Source organism: Numenius arquata, chromosome 10, assembly GCF_964106895.1.
Source record: "Numenius arquata chromosome 10, bNumArq3.hap1.1, whole genome shotgun sequence".
Classification (NCBI taxonomy): domain Eukaryota; kingdom Metazoa; phylum Chordata; class Aves; order Charadriiformes; family Scolopacidae; genus Numenius; species Numenius arquata.
This window is the reverse complement of record NC_133585.1, coordinates 37,094,686-37,101,522: the sequence shown is the minus strand read 5'-3', so window position 1 is coordinate 37,101,522 and position 6,837 is coordinate 37,094,686.

The window sequence follows — 6,837 nt, the reverse complement described above, 5'->3', positions numbered from 1 at the left end:
AATAATAATTTGTTCATTTGCCCAAGTATTTGTGGAGCTTTCACTTACATCACTATGGCAAGACTTGCATTTTGTCAAGATCAGACAGCTGATCTTGACAAGCTGCTAAATTTGTTTCCCTATAGAAGGGTATTTTTTGCTTTTTTAACTTTAATAGCAATGTTCCCCCACTCCCTTTGAGATTTTGGAGGTGCTTTTTGTGCATAACATGATTTCATGAATATCTGTGGAGACTGTAATAAAAACAGATCACTTTTTGAGACCTTCTACATTTCTAAGTTCAGCATTTCAGAACTAAGATTTCTCCTGATTGCTAATGAATAACTCTTTATTCTCCCTTCCCCCCCCACCTCATTTCCCCTTTGGCTTCCCCCACTATATCACCAGATTTGGGAAGTGGGATGTCTACAGCTATGGGCCTTTTAGTACCCTCCAGGGAGTCTGGAAATGAGTTGTCTAAAGAGACAGGCCTTCAGAGAGCCCTGATCTTGGTTTTTTGGTTTTGGGTTTGTTTTTTTTTTTTTGTAGATCCATTCACTAAGTTATGTTTCAAGTCCTCAATTTCAAAAACAAGATTGACAGACCCAAGTGTGGTATTTGTTTTGGAAAACAAAAGTTTTCCAAAGCAAAGAGGATGACTTTCAGATGTTCCTCTCAGAAAAGAAAACTTAAAACTTCTCAGGTAAGACTCGAAAAAAAAAAAAATAAAACCAATTTATATTGGATTGTTTATACTGTTGATCCTTGGTCACTCATCAGTTCTAACTCCTTAGCTCAGGCTTTTGTTCTCCCACTGTTTCAGGCCATGGCTAAGCCCAAAGGACCTCATACTGCGCCCTCCCTCATATCAGAGCTGATCCATTCCCTTTCCTGCCAGTGACATCCACTTTCTGCAGACATAAATATAATTTTAAAGTTCCAAGAGTGGACTGAGATGTTTAAGCAGACAAAATCGGAGAAGTGTAGGCTCTCAACTTCAGTATCCTCCAACATATATCATGGCTATAGTAGCCTTGTTAGGAGTATCACAGAAAACATCACAGTGTCCTGGTTTCAGCAGCCAGAGTTAACTTTCTTTCTAGTCGTTGCTGTGTTTTCAGATTTGGTATGAAAGAATGTCAATAATGCATACTGTTTTAGTTGTTGCTAGGTGATGTTTATACTATTTAAGGACTTTTTTCAGCTTCCCATAGAAGCCAAGAAGGAGCACAGACAGAACAATAGAATGGCCAATAGAATATTCCGTACCATAGATGTCATGCTCAGTATATAAACAGGGGTTTATATAAATGGGAGGGAGGAAATCCACAATCTCTGCTCAGGTAGGGCTGGGCAACCACCTCACTGGGATGTGAGTGAGAGGCTGCATGGTCCTGGTTGCTGGGATTAAACCACGACACACAGAAACCCCAAAGATGAAAATAAGGAAATCCTTTCAGAAATTCCTTGTCACATGCAGCTCTCACTGGGAACCGAAACGAGACCGTCTTTATTATCACAATCAGAGAAAGAGCTGTGTAACCAGCATGTTTCAAAGCACACGGAAGGGAAAAAAAATAAAAATCCAGCACCACCTCTCTCCGTGTTTCTTCCTAATACTAATTCTAGGGAGGGGGGAGATCCATCAAACCCTTACTAAATCCTATCATCAAATGCATGCTTTCAAAAGCCTGTAGGATAACGATTCTCTTAGGAGTATGGTGAATGGAAGAGCAAGTCCAAGATGGCTTTTCCTGTGCAGCAATGGTGCCACCTACAGCCTGAGCGAGGCCACAACACAACTGTGTGAAGTGCTGTAGGCAGAGATCTTTTTCAGATGTTTTTGCCACAAATCTGCTCTTCAAAATTCAAGTCTGACTGAAGATGCATCTTTAACATGATATATATAGGAAAAAATATATACACGATATATTTTTATGTTTTACCCATGGAGATGCTGTATATTGTCTAGCTATTTGTTCTCAGATTGCATGGTCTTTGAGACGCTTCAGCTATGGACCAAACCTAATAATAGCTAAGTCGGGTGCTGAACGGATGTGCCTATGGAAACCATATGTTAGAGGCAAGAGGTGAGAAGCAAAGGAACATTACATTTCTGTTGTCACACACACACAGAGGACACTACGTAGAGCATATTTTACAGACTCCCAGAAGAAAGTTACTCAACCTGTTTATAAGCCACAGTTCAGCTGTCATCTGTACAATTAAGATGGACATCCACACTTGTTATTTGAAGCAAGAAAAATCAACTCTCCCAGTGTAGCTGGCATATGATTGAGAAGCCTTACTTCCTAGGAATTAGAAATGTGTAAAGTCAAAGAAACAGAATATGTAAACAGAAATATGTCAATAAGTAGCATTAGAAATAGAATGCCAATAGAACTACATAAAGTCAAATTCAGAAATAACAATATATACTACACACAAGCTACCAGGAAGAGAGCATTAATAAGCCTCTGGAAGCTTGAGCTGATCCAAGTTACATTTTCTTCACGTACTCAGTGGGCCAGATGGAAAGGCAGAAAACATCTCTTGTTTATGCCAACGATGTGAAGTGGAGCTGATCTATTTTACCACAGGTGCCTTAACAACTCTACCAGTGCTGCCTGGCTTGGCCCACATCATGTATCACTGCATGTCTCTCCAGGCTGCCTCATCTTACCACCTTTGCTGTTGTTACAGCTGCACCCAGGCCTGATGCCAAGTGTCTGCCTGACAGCTGCATACACTCCTCTTAGTGGATCTCCAGCTCCCCTAATACATGCAAACCTTTTGCTAGATAAATGCAGTCATCTCAATAATTGCAAGTTTTCTTACCATATGCAAACCAAATGTAGCCAGTGCAGCGGACAAGGTCTTCCCAAGGGTGCAGACAGCCTGAAATAAGGACTGGAAACGCAGTTCATACATCTAGAAGTCAGCCTTGATAGAATACAAATTCTAAAACACAGGACTGTTTCACTTCATCATCAAAATTCATTGTATGGTTATTCTAATCTGTATAAAAGAGATAAGGTGGTCACAGAGAACTCAAGGAATTGCTTCAGGGAAAGCAATAAAGCTAGTGAAAAAAGGGCAGACACTAAGTGAAAAGGTAGAATAAACTGATGAGGCGAGAAAAAAGCAAGGCAAAAGGCAGAAGTCAAATTTTGACTTCCCACTAAACAAAGCTGATTGTTAAGAGTGATCTTAAGCAATAGATAACTTCAGAGTTCAGTGACTCTATGAAAGCACAAGATTCCCAGGGATGTCAGCGGAATATCAAAAAGCAGAATACAGAAAGTAGCCCTCATACAAGTTGAGAATTATAATTCAGTCTCTTCCCTGAGTGAATCCAACACAGTCCAGTTAACAGTTTTCTCACCCTTCACAGTGGAACCTGGACACCAGGGAAAGATATCTAAAATGAAGAGTAGGCAATTCATAAGCTTGTTAAAGCCGATTTGTAGAGCAGATCTTTCACAGTACAGCAGTTTATTTTGTTCTTGTTTTGCTTTGTTTTTTAATTTATTACCCAATTCTGTGTTATCTACTCAGACATTTCATTATGGGTACACGTTTCTGTTCAAAGAGGCTGCCTCCATCTAGATCTCAACTTGGTATATATTCATTAGGACACTTACCTTACCACAGTTATATCCCCTCCTCTTTGATCTTGAAATCAAATCTGCTCCACAGCAGAAAGCATGTAAGTTCCAACCTGACCAATAACGTTCCCAGTATTTGTGCTGTCAGCCTTTCATCACTCCTCTGTTGAATGCTTTACTTCAGACTGTGCTGCAAATAGTAGTCATTCAGGTTTGTTTTATACTGGAGTTTCTGTTCATAAAGTCTACTTCTTGCTCCGAAATCAGCAGGAATTTTGGTCCTGACTTCGTCCACCAGCAGGGGCTTAGTTGTGTGGGTATTGGTAAGCAGAGGCATACATTTGCAAATTGGCTTTTTGTAAAAATTTAAGAAACCTTCAGGCCCCTTTCTCACTCTTTCAAACTTGACCTCTGAAGAAAACACTTCTTATTTATGATAATCTTTGCAACAAGGATTTAAATCAGTAAGTTCTTGGAAGTATGAGCAAAGTAAAAAATACCTTCAATATTCATAATATAGAGAGCTTCACTGCAGTATGACCAAGACCAACTTCGCTAGACGGACTCACGGCTTCTGGGAGTCCATCAGGAAGACTCCCAAATGAGTATAGCCTAAAAAGGCAATTAAGAAGCAAAGTTATGTTAAAAATAAATAAATAAATAAAATACTGAGATTTTTCTTTAACGAATAGATTTATTTTTCCTAAAATAGTTGCATTGTAACTATTCACTATTTGTGTGAATAGCGAATAGTGAATACTATTCACAAATAATTAGTATTGTAACTTCATTAGCAAATACCTGCCTGCAAAAACACTGGCTTGCACATTAAAAAAACAAAAAGCCGCTCAAACTTTTCCCCCTCCAGTGGGATGGATGCTTAAGTCAATGTACTTCTGCTTTACTTATTCAGTCAATAATTCATCCTTCAGTGCCAGAAAATGCAGTTCAATCTTGTAGAATTTCTGCTTGAACAAAGCAGAAAGTTAAATTAAAACAGTGCATCTGTGATGCTACTAGAAAACTATGTATGATCCTTTAACAGTTGTATGTACATACATTAGAATATTTATCAAAGTGGCATAAATATAAGTAGCAAGGACACCTGTATCAGATGGGAAAATAAAATGGATTTACAAATCAGCTACAAGTACTGAAGAAGCCTGAATTCCTCGCGTATTTTCAAGACATAGCAAGAGAATTGTGGACACCTTGCCTTAAATTTTAAATTATTTAATTAAGGCTGCAAATAAATAAAAAGCTTAAAATTAATCATTTTTCAGTTACAGAATCTGTCAAAACACATAGTTGTCATCATCAGCCAGATAGTTTTATTCAATTGGTATAAAGCTTATGATAACAAACCATCGTTAGCCCCTATCCTCTAGGGCAGAAAACTTTTAAAGACCCCTGTCTAAAAAGATGAAAGACAAACAAAGACAGAAATAGTCTTCAAACAAAGTCACAGTTGTAGCTGCAGACAGAAATTGTTGGTGTTGCTTACAGCATTATTCAAAGGTAATCCACAGGGCCACATCTGTCTGCATAACTGTCTAAAGCAGAATCTGACCTCATACATGTTGTTTTACCCAGACACAGCTCTCCAAAATTGTTATTTTATTTAATACATATGTTTAGGTATTAAATTTTTACTCTTTTTACGCTCTTAATTTCTCACTGTCAGGACAAGTCAGGAATCTTCCCCTGTCATTGCATGAGAGTATACCACATACAATATAAATAATAGATATGTAAATAAAGAGTATGTCACAAACAAGCAGCAGAATGCCTTATCCAATGGAAATTTGTAAACATTACAGAAGGATCAGATTAATTCCAATTTATACAAGGATAATTTACACTGTTTTCATTTACAGTGAAGTGTAAAGTAGCACTGTAAATGAATCTTAAAATTTACTGCCAAGGGAGCACCAAGGTCCATAGTTGAGGCAAAGGATGACAGAAGAAAGGACTAATATTTCACAGGCTATTAAAGAATTCAGCCTAACTTAAGCTGAAGTTGCAAATTATGTATTTCAAAGCCTCACTTACGGGATCAGATCACAGTGTACCATTCTAGATAGAATTTTTCCCCAAGTCCCACACTTGTAAGCATCCTTTTACAATTTTTCAGTTTGACCTACTGAGAGCAAAAATCTTTAGAATTTATATGGATTTCAACCCTTTAATTTACTATGAAGCCTAAAAACAACCAGAACACTGGCTCGGTTCTTAGAACAGTAATTAATCCACTTCGAAGGTGACGGAGAGACAGCAAAATCGGTGCACGTCTTCAGAGAAGCATCTGGTCAAAAGACTGTGACACTGAATTGAAAGTCTTCTGTAGAGTCCCAACAGGCTCTGGACCTGGCCCTTATATCCCTTCCAGAGAATGGCAACACCACGCTTTCAACCCGTAAGTCACATATACAAGCATGACTGTTAAGCTGTTAAGTTAAACTCAGTATTTACTCTATAGACCACACCCTCCAGCATCTTCACAGTCTCGTACAGCACTTTTTCAGCTTCTACATTTTTCAGCAGAACAATGCAGTTTACAGGACAGTGAACTGGTATTTAAATTTGTACCCAAGAATTAACCTGTAAAAGCAGCACATTAATTATGCATGCATTGTTGATTTCTAATATGCTTCCTGTTAATAAAATCTGAACATGCGTGCAATGTTTAAATCTTAATCTCTTCAGAGAAATTCTGGCTGGCTCTTTCATATACTTCTTCCCCAAAATAGAATTGCATCTCAGTCTGCATTTTTCCTGAACTCAGATCTGAAGCTCCTCTGCCATCACAGCTGCAGAGATCAGATCTAACAATGTTAGACCCACGTCAGATTTCCAAGTTGTCCAAAAAAAAGTGCACACTCCCTCCATAGTTCCTGTCTTCTGGCATTCAGCTCTGTATGGTTCAGCAGTGTGCCAGCATCCAGACACAGAATAAACAGACCAAGCAATAGTTGTTCAGTTTACCTAAGGCAGAGGGCAAACAAGCCCTAAATTATCTTAGGAAATAAAATGTTATTGGTTTGGGGTTTTTTTTTCCCCTGGAAATCATGCAGTAATATTGTTCTCCAAAGTTTTACTCCTCATCCTTAACAAAATATATTACATTTTCTCAACCATTATTCCAACATTATAATAATCCACAAAATGTTTTACCTTCATTTCAGCATGCAAAGTAGAAAACTATTTTAAATGGCTTATTCAACGTTATCATATAAAGAGAATGTTTTCC